This window comes from Dromiciops gliroides, chromosome 1 (assembly GCF_019393635.1).
Source record: "Dromiciops gliroides isolate mDroGli1 chromosome 1, mDroGli1.pri, whole genome shotgun sequence".
Lineage (NCBI taxonomy): Eukaryota > Metazoa > Chordata > Mammalia > Microbiotheria > Microbiotheriidae > Dromiciops > Dromiciops gliroides.
The window spans coordinates 735,076,906-735,090,954 of NC_057861.1; the positions used below are offsets into that span (position 1 = coordinate 735,076,906).

The 14,049-nt window shown below is 42.1% G+C and overlaps 1 protein-coding gene across 2 annotated transcripts in view; it reads left to right on the plus strand.

Moving 5' to 3' along the window:
• PRICKLE2 (prickle planar cell polarity protein 2) overlaps positions 1-14,049 on the plus strand; it is a 366,874-nt gene that overhangs the window by 160,659 nt on the left and 192,166 nt on the right. The window contains exon 2 of one of the 2 annotated variants that reach the window (XM_043965320.1): positions 8,240-8,340. The exons of the other annotated variant lie outside the window; for it this stretch is intronic. The gene's annotated coding sequence lies outside the window, so the exon portion shown is untranslated. The remainder of the gene's footprint in view (positions 1-8,239; positions 8,341-14,049) is intronic. 2 annotated transcript variants of the gene reach the window in all.

Consider the following 14,049-nt stretch of genomic DNA (forward strand, 5'->3'; position numbering starts at 1 on the left):
TCATGGCTGGCCATCACATCAATCAAAGTTCTTGCACCCTTCAAAGATGTTTTTCTTTACATTCTTGTCATGATATAAATTGTTCTCCCGGTCCCATTCACCTCACTCTGCATCAGTTCATAAAGATCTTCCCATATTTCTTTGAAACTGTCCTTTTCATTATTAAGTAGGGCACAATAATATTCTAGTCCAGTCATGTCATAACTTCTTCAGCTATTACTCAGTTGATGGGCACCCACCTAATTTTTTCCAGTTCTTTGCTACCACAAAAAAGAGTAGTTCTATTTTTGTGTTCAGGGGCCCTTTTCTTCTTTCTTTGGTCTCTTTGGAGTATGGACCTAGTGCTGGTATATTATGAATATGCACAGTGTAGTGACTTTGGGGACATGGTTTCTAATTACCTTCCACAATGGCAAAATGAGTGGGCATTCCTGTGGTTGTTGTGCCATAGCTCCTCCAACTCTTGTCATTTTCCATTTTTGTCTTTGCAATCTGATAGGCATGAGATGGAGCCTCAGAGTCTCTTTAAATTATATTTCTCATATTTCTTAGTGATTTGAAGCATTTTGAGATCTTTTTTTTTCTTTTTCTTTTTCTTTTTTTTTTTTAGTGGGGCAATGAGGGTTAAGTGACTTGTCCAGGATCACACAGCTAGTAAGTGTCAAGTGTCTGAGGCCAGATTTGAACTCAGGTCCTCCTGAATCCAGAACTGGTGCTTTATCCACTGAGCCACCCAGCTGCCCCAATTTGAAGCATTTTTAATATGGCTTTTGATAACCTAGATTCCTTCCTTTGAAAATTGTCTATTCATATGCTCTTAGGGAAATGAATATATATGCATATATATGTGCATGTATTTATATACACATATACACATTTACAAACATACATGTATACCCACATACATACATATAAACATATATACACAAACACATGTACACACATGTATATACATACACATACATATAAATATATAAATATATACACCAACACATGTATATACACATGTATAGACACCTATTTGTAAACACATTTATACATACATACATACACACAGATTTAATGGCTTGTTTTAGAGTGGATAAAGAGTAAGGGGAAATTCCTAGAATATTTGCTTGAGAAGGCCTAGAATTTAAACATTTAACCATTATCTTGTCCCATAATAAAAAGGATCATAGATCTCAAGCTAAATTACTGCCGTGCAGTTCAACCACCCACTTTATCGAAGAGAAAACGGAGCATCTAAGAGACCTGCTCACGGTCACACCGGTAGTCAGTGTTAGAAGCAGGATTTCTGGATTCCAAGTCCAGCACTTTAGCCACTAGACCACACTGCCCCTCCTCCTTGGGAGGTTGCCTCTTTTCAATGGGTAGGACTGAGCCCATAGTCGTGGGGTCAGTTCCTTTGTCTCCTCTTGAAATCTACACGAATGTTTGTCTGACGATCCTGGGCACTGAGGGATCTTCCTGGATGATAGCTATGTAGCAGAGGGCTGGCTGGCCCACTTTTTTTGCTCATGTAGTAAATTTTCTTAACACATCAAAGCACTGAGCTTTCCTGCTTCCCCTCTCAAAGTAGTCCACCTCACATTGGAATTGTCTGCTCTCCTTTCCAGGGCTGTTCCATGGGACCCAGCGCACGTTTTATTTTTAAACAAGTGAATTAAAAAGCAGCCATTAAAGGCGTCATTAATGTGCCAATCACAATAGCTGCTGCTCAAAATATTTGAATGATCTGTACTTCTGCAGGCTGCCATTGACGATACTTGAAGTGCTACTGGGAGAAAAAAAAGGAGAAGGGGGGGCAAGGAGTGTTGGGGAGGGGGGGGCAGGAGGCCTGAAACATTCCAAGTGATTTCATTTTGACTCAGGTTCAAAACTCATGTTCCCACGTTAGCTTTTGGCACTTGAGCCATACAATAGCGATAATTAGGACGGTTCCAAGCTTTTATTTCCCAGACTACAGAAGCCTTCCTGATTAGCTAGAACCACTTACCACCCTCCGTAATCTGCATACTCCTGGCTCTCTTGGGCACATATCTCCCTGGATATGTAATTACAGTATAAGTGTATATGCAATCTCTATACCTAGTGATAGTGAAATGTGTATTTATTTCTCTGATTGGGGTCTCTTTGAATGCAGGCCCCTCAAGGGTCTTTTCTAGGCCTGACTTTGCAAACCACATACTATCTACCTGAGTGCTGTGCCCCCCCACCCCCACCCCAGGGCACATGGTAAATATTTGCTCAGGACAAGGAGAGAGTAATTTGCTTTTTATTCCATCCAGGTCAATGTGAGTTGCATGATTAAGTTGGTTATAATGTCATCAAAGCAGTTCAAGCCTTTTCTGTTCTTCATGTGAGGGTTACATACAGTCACATTCTTCCTGGTATCAGGCTCTCTGCCTTTTGCCAAGCCTCGCCCCACCTCCCCCAGTTGGTAGGGTTCTCTCTCTCTTACATTTAGTTTGTTGTGTTTCTCCTGGACTTTGCATTTACTGATCCATGCATGCATCATGCTTCCCCTCCCCCTAGAACAATGTAAGCTTCTGGAGGTCAGGGATGTTTCATCCTTGGCCTTGTATATCCTGTATCAAAGTACATAACAGTTGCTTAATGAATATTGTTGCTGTTGTTAAGTTCTTTCAGTCCTGTCTGACTCTTCATGACCCCATCTGGGGTTTTCTTGGCAGAGACACTGGAGGGGTTGGCTATTCCCTTCTCTAGTTCATTTTACAGATGAGGAAACTGAGGCAAACAGGGTGAAATGACTTGCCCAGGATCACCCAGCTAGTTAATATATGAGGTTGGATTCGAACCCAGGTTTTCCTGACTCCAAGCCTAGCTCTCTATCCACTGTACAACCTAGCTGACATTTAATAAATTTAATTCTTAGGAAAATGCTTCTTGAATTTGCTTGAAAATACAACAATCATTTGTTATTATAAGCATTTATTAAGCCCCTACTAAGTTGCAGGCACTGCCTTGGGTACTTGAGCTACAAGAGACATTCCCAAACCTGAAGGGATATATACCAGTTACATGGAGGGTAAGTCAGTAGAAAGAGTCAGCCAGAAGACCTGGGTTCAAATCTTGCCACTGACATGTACTAACTGTGTGACCTTGTGCAAGTGTCTTCATCACCTTGAGTCCTTCTTTCCCCATCTGTAGTCTTAGGGGGTTGGCCTGGGTAGCCTCTGAGGGCCATTCCAATTCTCAATCTATGATATTATGACCTTTAATGGATTGTGTCTACACCACCTGGATCTACAAGTCACATTTAGCTGTAGTTCTATCCTGTCTGCTTGTTCCTTCTCAGTCTCCTTTGCTGGATCTTTAGCCAGGTCAGCCTGCTAACTGTGGGTGTCCTTCTAGGGTCTATACTCTTGGTGATCTCGTTAGCTACCATAGATTCACTTATCATCTCTACACAGGGAATTATCAGATCTATTTATCCAGCCCTAACCTCTCTCCTGACTTCTCATCTCATATCACTAAATAAATGTCTATCAGATGCCCCATAGACATCTTAAAATCACTAATAACTTCCCTATTCCTATGTAGGAAACTACCCTCCTCCCAGCCACCCTAGTGCTCAACCTGGGTGTCATTTTCTTCTCTATCACCTCCCCACCCCCATTATCCAATCTCTTATCAAGTCCTATTGATTCTATCTTCATAACCTTCTCTCCTGTGACACTGACACCAACCTGGGGCCGGACCTGATCACCTCTTGTCTGGACTATTGCCACAGCCTTGGGACTAGTCTCCCTGCCTCAAGTCTCTCCCCACCCTCAGCTGTCAAACTGAAGGTGCTAAAGCCTAAGTCTAGCCACATGGCCCCCATCACCTCCAGGATCAAGTACAAAATCCCTTCTGGTATGAACAGCTCTTCACAGCCTGGCCCCTCCCTCCCTTTCTTTTGCCACCTTATCCCCCCTTCACCTCCAAGTATTTCTTTCTAGGAGCAGTGAGGGTTAAGTGACTTGCCCAGGGTCACACAGCTAGTAAGTGTCAAGTGTCTGAGGTCAGATTCTAACTCAGGTCCTCCTGAATCCAGGGCCAGTGCTTTATCCACTGCACCACCTAGCTGCCCCCTCCTCCGTGTATTTTTTGATCCAGCAACGTTGGTCACTTTGCTTTACCTTGCCATCCTCCATGCCTAGAATGCTCTCACTCTTCACCTCCATCCCCTGGCATCCTTCAGATCTGAGCTAATGCCCTGCCCTTCTGCAAGAAGCCTTTCCCAGTCCTCCTTAGCTCACAGTGCCTTCTCTCCAATAACCTTATAACCTTCATTCTCATTGTAAATAGTTGTTGCATATTGTTTCTCCCATTAGACTCTGAGCTCCTTGACAGTGGGGACTTTTTGTTTGTTTTGCCTTTCTTTGCATCCTGAGAGCTGGCACAGTGACCAGCTGGTATACAGTAGGTACTTACTAAATGATGGTTGCTGCTACTGCTATCGGCATCCTCCCACCCTTCCTTTTCTTCAAAGAGCAGAGAGAGAAGGATGCCAAGTCTGCCAAGCCTGCATCCTAAGGGGCATCAGAAAGAAGGAATCAACATCACACAATATTTAGAGTTGGAAATGGGGACCTTTGAGATCATTTCTTTCAAGGTCCTTGCCACCTCCAAATCTTATGACTTTCGAAACTTCCTCACTTTATAAATTGAGACCCTGACTATCAGAAAGGTGAACTAACTTTTTTTTTTTAGTGAGGCAATTGGGGTTAAGTGACTTGCCCAGGGTCACACAGCTAGTAAGTGTTAAGTGTCTGAGGCTGGATTTGAACTCAGGTACTCCTGACTCCAGGGCCGGTGCTCTACCCACTGCGCCATCTAGCTGCCCGAACTAACTTTTCCAAATAGGTGTGTGTATCTCTCTGTCTCTGTCTCTGTCTGTCTCTCTCTCTCCATCCTCTACATCTATAATCTTTCATTCTCTCTTCCTTTTCTTCTTCCTTCCTTTTCTCCCTCCTCTATCTTTCTTTGTTCCTCTCCTTCCTTCCTTCCTTCCTTCCTTCCTTCCTTCCTTCCTTCCTTCCTTCCTTCCTTCCTTCCTTCCTTCCTTCCTTCCTTCCTTCCTTCCTTCCTTCCTTCCTTCCTTCCTTCCTTCCTTCCTTCCTTCCATTTCTTTCCTTTCCATGCATTTCTTTCCTTTCCATCCATTTATCATTTATCTGTGTGTACATATATATATAGATAGATATAGATATAGATGCATATGTATCCAAAATTTCCCCCTAAGAGTAATGGGATATATACACATGCATGCATACATGTGTGTATATATATATGCATGAACACACACGTGTTTGTGTTTGTAGATAGATTTAAGCTATTAAAGCTTAAAACTGCACTAAAATCTTTGGGACACCCTGTGTGTGTGTGTGTGTGTGTGTGTGTGTGTGTGTGTGTGTATCAGTGCATAAAACCTGAGCTCCATTTAAATTGAGGTTCCTTTAATCATTTATTTCCATGAGAAAAGTGTTGGATTCACTTTAATTTATTAAACATTTATTAAGCACCCACTGTGTGCCCCACATTGTGCTGCTAGGTACTGGGGATTGATACAAAGACAAAATTGAAGCAATCCTTGCTCTGAGGGGGCTTACATTCCACTAGATAAGAGGAATTACATTTGATCTGTTTGGCCCCAGAGGACAGAACTAGGAAGAATGAGGTACGAGTCACAGGCACAAATGTAGGTTTGACAGCAGGGAAATTAAACAACCACGATAACAATTTAGAGCTCTCCCAAGCGGAAGGGGCTATTTCCATAGGCAGTGAGTTCCCCATTCACTGGATGTGTTCAAGAAATTATTCCATGACCACTTGTCATGTTTGTTATACAAAGAATTCTTATTTAGCTATTGATTGAACTAGAGGCAGCTAAGAGGCTAGTCCTGGAGTCAGGAAGACTGGAGCTCAAATCCAGCCTCAGACACTTCCTAGCTGTGGGACCCTGGGCAAGTTACTTAACCCCATTTGCTTCAGTTTCCTATCTGTAAAATGACAAATCACTCCAGCCTATTTGCCAAGAAAACCCCAAATGAAGTCATGAAGAGTTAAACACAACTGAACGATAACAAATTACAAAGTTGAAAAGTATGTAAATGCTAGGTGTTTTGTTATGATTTCTGAGGTCAGGACCTTCTCTGAAGATTTATCACATAAAATTAAGTCAAATTGCCTTGGATTTTCTATAAACTTCATGAAAATGATGAGATTTATTCCGATAATTCTGCAGACAGTAATGGCTAGGTACAAATACTAAAAAGGGCTCATGAATGTGGCTCCCGAAAAGAGGAGTTGGGATTTATAATATGTATTCTTGTAACGCTCACAAGCAGAAGGGACTTAGCCAATTTCACTTTCTCTAGGACCTCATTCAGATTCTACGAAGGTCTGGCTGCCAATCCTCAGAAATGACAGGGACATTGGGTGTCAGAAGCACAAGGGGATAAGGAATTTCTGGTGTACTTTTCATAAATTGATACTAAAAATTGTATCAGTCGATTCTGCTCTGTCTATTAATCCACAGATGGGAGTGATGTCTTGTGAGGACTTTTTGGCAACCTAGGAAGACTGGGCTGTGGAGCGGAACGGTGCTATCTCATCCAAATTGCAGAAACATCATTAGAATGTAAAAATAGCCAAACTCCAGCATACAGATTAATATTCCACATTAAGAAGGAGGTGTGATCATTGCCTCCATGTGCGTGGGCCCACACAAACACACCACCACCATCATCAGTTTCATTATCATCATCACCATAGCTGAGATTTAAACGACACTTTAAGGTTGACAAAGCACATTTCCAACTGTATCTCTTCTGATCCTTACCAGCTTATGAGGTCACTATTATTATCCCCATTTTTCAGATAGGGTAACTGAGACTCAAAGAGGTTACCAAGGGTCATACAGCCAATAAGTGTCTGAGTCAAACCTAGCTCTTCCTGACTATAAGTCCAGCATCCCATCTGGTCCTGTATATCCTACTCTACCTGCCTCCTATAACACCTTCCTTAGGCAAAAAATCATTCTTCCACCCTCTGCTTCCCAGTTCAAAGTAGAAGTTTGTTAAGCAATTACTCTTGTTCATTCATTTCAGTAGTATCCAACTCTTTATGACCCCATTTGGAGTTTTCTTGACTGGAGTGCTTTGCCATTTCCTTCTCTAGCTCATTTTTACAGATGAGGAAACTGAGACAGACAAGGTTAAGTGACTTGCCCGGGGTCACCCAGCTAGTTAATATGGGAGGTTGGATTCAAACCCAAGTCCTTCTGACTCCAGTCCCCATGCTGTATCCGCTGTGACACCATTTAAAAAGACTGCAGTGAGACGCTGGCATCGTCATCCCAATTCGAGAGTCGACAGGGCCCTGCCTCGCTCTGACATTATCTCTGAGGTCACAGGAGTTTGCTGTCCTTTCCCGAATCCATTCTTGTCTCATTTACATCGCATCCTGAGATGTCACATTGTCAAAGTTGAGGTGTTTGCCAAACCAAATGGTTTTGGCAGCCAAAATCTATGTGGTTTCCATAAATGGTTGTTAATTTTTTTTAAGAAATTCTAAATTAATGGGCCACCTCCTGCCAGGTGAGTAAGCTATTCCCTGGGAGTATATTAGTCAAGCTGGGTGGTGTGTTAACACTTTAAGGCTTCTAGGGCAGGCTCTGTGGGCAAATCTCAATTTATGCTATAGCCCACTTCTGAACTGTTATGTGTAAATCACATTTCTGTAAAAGGCAGCAGGTTTAAATTCACCAGAGGACCTGGCAATTTAAGAGAACCCTGTGGTGAATCCTTTTGTAAAGTGATTAATACTTTTGTGGGGAGAATAATCAGCTTCTGATTATTAAGGTTGTAAATTTGGATTTTTTTAAATATTGGATTTTCTTAAAGCAACACACACCTGCATTGCCCTGAATTGGTAATTTGATCGATTGGAGCCCTATCAAGTCAGAAAGAGCTAGGTTTGGTTCCTGCCTCTGACACTTACAAGCTGTGTGACCACTGGGAAAATATGTAGTCTCTCTGAATCTTAGGCATCCCTCAGGGAAGGAGCAATAGATCTGAACTCAGAAGATTAGGTTTCAAATCCCTCCCTGCCTCTTACACCTCTTGTGACACTGAATGAGTCACCGCCTCTTTGGATTTCAGTTTTCTCCTCTATAAAATGAGGAAAGTCCCTTCTTGAACCAACATTATGACATCTATTCTCTTAACAGAATCAATTAAGCCATAACTGGATTGCATCTGACCTCATCAGAGAGAGTTTCTGCACTGACTAAATCGCTGATCCTTCATATAACTTGATGGCATAGTAAAGGTAATAATAAAAACAATAACAATAAGAGCACCTAGCATTTATGTAGCATTTGAATGTTTGCTAAGCATTTCACATGTTAACATATTTAATCCTCACGACAACCCTGGGAAGCTCGAGCTATTATCATCTCTATTTTAGAGATGAGGAAACTGGGGCAGATAGCAGAAGTCACTTGCTCAGGCTCACTCACCCAGCTGATAAATGTCTGAGGCTGGACTGGAACTCAGGTCTTTCTGATTCCAAGCACAGGTATCATCCATGAAACCATCTAACTGCCTCCCAATTTGCTATCTGTGTGGAGTATGTATTGACAAGGAGAGAGACCAGGAGGGAGGCTATGGGAATAGGCCTGGTGAGAGGTGATGAGGGCTTGATGTAGGGTTGAGGCTGCCTAATTAGAGATGCAAGAGAAATAGAATCAATGCATTTTAGTAATTGATCAGATATGAAAACACAAAAGGGAGAAGAAATGAACAATTATTGCAATTTTAAATGATGTCCTAGTGTCCTGAAGGAGTTAATGCATCTTGCAGGGTGCAGATTTCAGCCTTTTTATGTTGAGTTCATGAAGACTGAGGAATGAAAAATACAGGTTGGTCCCAGTCCAACAGTTGCCCCTTATTAACCTTGAAGCAACGGATAACCGTAAACACCTGACTTCATTGACAAGCCCATCCATCAGTGGTGGTGACATTTTTCACCCACACTCTTTAATGCACTCTATTACCATGAAGGCTGGATTGACTGATGCTTCAAGATAAGGCGTGGAGTATTCATTTTTCCATTTCCTACAATACATACAAATGGGTATCTGCTAACAAAGTATCTTTTAAAGGCAGTTTGAAGAGTAGGAAGAAGCAATCTGTTTTCTTACATGAGCTAAATTATTTGGATAGAGTTCATTGTCAAGATTTCCTGTGAAATGTCTTTGGATTGAGGTGGGGGAGGAGCATTTGGGGCAAGTTGATCATCCTAGGCATCTTCCAAAGTGGCTGGATTCCCTTTGTCCCCTGGAGATGTTCAAGGATAGCCACATAGTGAAAAGAAGGATTCAAATGTCGGGAAAAGAACATGAACAAGATGACCATCAGGGTCTTTCCAAACCCTATGATTCTGTAACATTAGCCTATAATACTCATAACTGGGCCCCCGTTGAGTTACATATTTCTCTTGAATACCAGCCATTACTAACCCCATGGAAAAAAATTTAAAAAAAAAAGGTATAAAAGATATTGAATGTAACTTGCTCTGAATGCTTCATTAGCCAGCCGTTAGCATTCATCATTTGTCGTTGCCAAATATCGTGGGAGCCTCGGAAATGAACCGTTGTGCCAGGAGGTTGTGGAAAAAGCCCCTTTTCCACTGGGCTGAAATGATTATTTTTGTTACAGAGTGTGGCTGTCCCTACTGGTCTCCCTGGGAGCACTTTGCTGGTTATAAAATACAGCGATTACTATGGTAATCATATTGCAGGGGTAAAATGACTTTGACCTACTTGTTAAAATGCAGTGTGTATTAAAATAAAGAGTGTGAGCTTAAAGCTAAATGAACTCAGAAGACAAAAAGAGAAGCAAGTGCAGGGCCCGGGAAGCTCTTAGATTTTGACAAGTATTTGACAATGGGTGAGACTTTCATCTCCAGTTCTATCAGTTTCTCCATGGTGTGGAGCCCATTGATTAATGACTCAAGGCTACCTGGGAGGATGGAGATATGGAATATCATCTCTGCTCTCTATCTGCTTTTGAGAGAGAAGTACAAGTTTTGGGCCTCAAGGCATTGGGCAGAGGGGGAGGGAACAAGCATTTATGAAGTGGCTACTATGTACCAGGCCAGTGCTAAGCACTTTACAAATATTATCAGATTTGATCCTCAAAACAACCTTGAGGTGTTAGGTGTTATTAGTATGTGCTAGTCTAAGGCCGGACTCTAACTCAGATTTTCCAGACTCTAGGCCCAGTGCTCTATCCATCGTACCCCCAACTCAAAGAATGTTGATGTTGTTGTTCATCCTTCATTTTGAAGAGAACCAATGATATCATGGGGAGATGTCTTGACTTGTGTGTGAATTGGATTTAAGTGAGGTCAAGTTGCACAGAGTCATCGACCTCACTCTCTCTTCCTGAGTTATCAAAGTCCAGGGGTAGAACAAAAGTCAGAACAACTGGTGATGGCTCAGGATGCAGTGGCTGACTTTGGCGTCTTTTTTGTCCTACTTCTGCCATCTTTGTGGATATGGAACAAATTGTTCTCATCCACAAAATGTTAATACTATCGTGCGTGTGACAAATAGAGAAATAGTTTGGGGATAAACATTTTTCGCTCCACAGAACAAATAAAGTTACCTGCTAGTGGATTTGGTGAATATGAAGGGAAGATGTTTACATATGGATGGATCTTATGGAAAATTTTTCCTATTTATTATTAGTTTATTGTCATTATTTTGAGAGGGAGTCACTTAACCTCAGTGGTTCTCCAGTCTTCATCTTGAAGACAAGAAGGATGGACTAGGTCACCTTAAAGGCTCCTTTTGGCTCTAGATCTCTGATCCTCTCAGTTTCTGGTTTGCAAATGACAAACACAAAATCCTTCTTTCTCATCTATTTCCTCAAATCACTACCCTGCTTGCTGTTGGAGTAGAAAGCTCCCTCCCCATCCCCCACTTTCCCACCTACACAACAAACCAATTTGAAGAGCTGACTTTTTGCTATCTCATGATTTCCAGGGCTCAGAAGAAAGCCTTGACTCTCCAGCTGATAAGTGCCTGCCATCATTTTGGTCCATAATTATTCTTGCTTTGGCATAGATAATTTTGATGCATTTTCACTCCCGAGCTGGGCAATTATCAGAGTTGTATAAATTGACCTCTTAATCATTGCAGAAATTAATGGAAATTACCCCTAGGCAGGCTGGTGAATCCAGGGCCCAGCAGAGCAGATTCACAGAGCCCTCCGGGACAGAACTTAAAGGCAAAGTACAGACCTGTCCCTTTAGGTAAATACAAAATGACTCTGAGCCTGAGCAAAATCCCACAATCCTTTTTTGATTTAAGATGCTCAATTATTGAGGAAATGGGAAAGGGAAAATAGGGATGGCTCCCATCCTCGGATCACATTGCTTTTAATCAATAGTTTCATCGTCCCCCACTAATCATTTTCCTAGTGCTGTGAATCATGTTCCTTCTCCTGAAAATTCTGGCCGAAGAATTGTGAGAAGTGGGAATGGTAGAAATGAAGGGGGCAGCTAGGTGGCGCAGTGGATAGAGCACTGGACTTGGAAGACCTGAGTTCAAATTTGACCTCAGACACTTGACACTTAACTAGCTGTGTGACCTTGGGCAAGTTGTTTAACACCAATTGACTCACCAAAAAACAAACAAAACCAAAAAAGAAAAAAGAAAAGAAATGAAGGGAAGCCACCCAGAATAGGAAGATAGCACCTGGATCTCGATGGTTAGAAAGCAGACCAGAAAACTACAAAATAAAAGGCTAAGCTTTATTTCCTTTCATTCTGATGGGGCCTAGGGGGAGAAGGTGAAGACTATTTTGAATAGAGGAGAAATTCAAGTATCACCTCTGGCCTAGGACACTGCTCAGTCAACAAAGCCGGTAAGTGTCAGAGGTAAGATCTGAACCTGTGGCTTACTGACACCAAGCCTAGCTTTTCCTCCATCATCTGGAGCTCTGTATTAGAGCATTTGACATCTTTAGTGAAGTGTTTATTTTCCTTCAATATATTTTAAAATATGTTATTGATGTTCTATTCTTTCTTCATATTCTCATCAATTCTTACTGAATCTCCCTTCCCTGCCTCCCCCCCACCAACCTGGTCTCCCTGAAGTCTAGTCAAACACAACAAATTTGCATATTACTGATACACAAAATCACATGCCTCCTTCCTCACCTCTAGTCCATCCCCTTTCTGCTGAGGTGGGAGAGGCTTGCCTCACCATAATCTTCTGAAGTCATGACTGGACACTGAATTGATGAGAGTTCTGAAGTCTTTGTCATTTATTCTTCTGTTACTGGAGATGCTGGATAATTTGTTCTGCAGGTTCTGTTTGTTTCACCCTGTATCAGTTCACATAAGTCTGCAGTTTTCTTTGAATTCTAAATATTCATCTTTTCCTATGGTGAAATAATTTTGTCTGTGCCTCCAGCCTTGAGAATAATAAGATGCTTTTGCAAAAGAAATGGACATTGACTTTAATTTCACTCAGCAACCCTTTACTAAGTGCTTGTTTGGAGCAAGGCCACATGTTGGGCTCCGGAAATGACTTGATAGGGGTTGCCTGGCTCAGATGAAGCAGGATGGCTGCATAGATTTAGAGTAACAGGTCCGCTGTGAGAGGACAATAGGATTACCCCTCCTCTCCACTACCTAATCCACCTAGAGTCCTTCTAAAGAGTCCAACGCATTCTGTGGTTATTATGCAGCAATTGGTTTAGCATCACCCTTTTGAGGTCAAGGGATTAGGGTCTGTTGCCCTGTTCTGGCTGAGTGGACAGAGAACTCTTTCAGATGCTCTCCAAACATTCTCTTGCTCCCAGCCCCTGGCTGAAATCCCATCTTCTGTGGGAGTCTTTTCCATGTCTCTCCACTTCCCCTATTGCTAGTGCCAAATCTTGTCACTTCTTCCTTCCCAACATCTCTCACATGGGACCTTTCTCCCCATCCACATCACTGTCACCCTAGTATGGACCCTCATCATCACTTTCTTGGACCGCAGCAGCAGCACTGTATTCATGTTCTGCCCCAAGTGACTTCCCTTTGAGATGATCATCTATTTACCTTACATAGGCGTCGTTCCCCCCTCCCAATTGGAACATGAGTTTGTGGAAAGGGCCATCTTTTTGCCTATTTTTCTATCTCCATCCCTTAACATAGTGACTGCCCCATAGTCTGTTCTTGTTTGCCCTTTGTTCTTGAAGAGGATCATGACAGATGTCATGATTTCAATGAATGAATGAATGAGCCATCTGGGTCTGGTGGCAAAATAGGTAAACACTGATGTGTCAGGTGACTGAGGTTATACTAGTGCATAGGATGGTAGATTTTGAACTGGAAAGAATCTCAAAGGTCATCTCATCCACCTCCCTCATTTTAAAAATGGGGAAATTGAGTCCCATAGAAGCAAAATCTCTCGTCCAGGACACTACAGACAGTAAATGACCAAGCTGGAAATCAAACCCAATTTCTCTGACTTTGAATCCAGCATTCATTCCATCACCTATCCATAAGCAACTCAATCTACTTTTGTTAACCACCTATTACACACAACTTGGCAGTGTGGATGGTGAACTAACCTTGAAATCAGGAAAACCTGGGTTCTAGCCCAGCCTCTGACACAGATTGTGAGTTCCGAGCAAATCACTTAACGTTTCAGTGCCCCAGAATATGATTCAGTGAAGGTCCAGAGCTACATTAGTAAAGGAGAGTGTTGCCCATGGAGACCAAGTCATAGGTCAAGAAAAAGTCAAATTAACACACACACACACACACACAACTACATGCCAGGTACCCTACTAAGCTTTTAGAATGGGAAACTTCTGCACACAGAACAAGATCCTTTCTGCTCCAGTGACCAAATAAAGATCCCAATGCATGGATAGAGTTTAATTCAGACTCCCTTTGTCAGAGACCATGTCCTAAGGAACAGTGATCATAAGTCTCTTGATAATTCACAAAGGGCTTTAATGGACGTAATCTCAT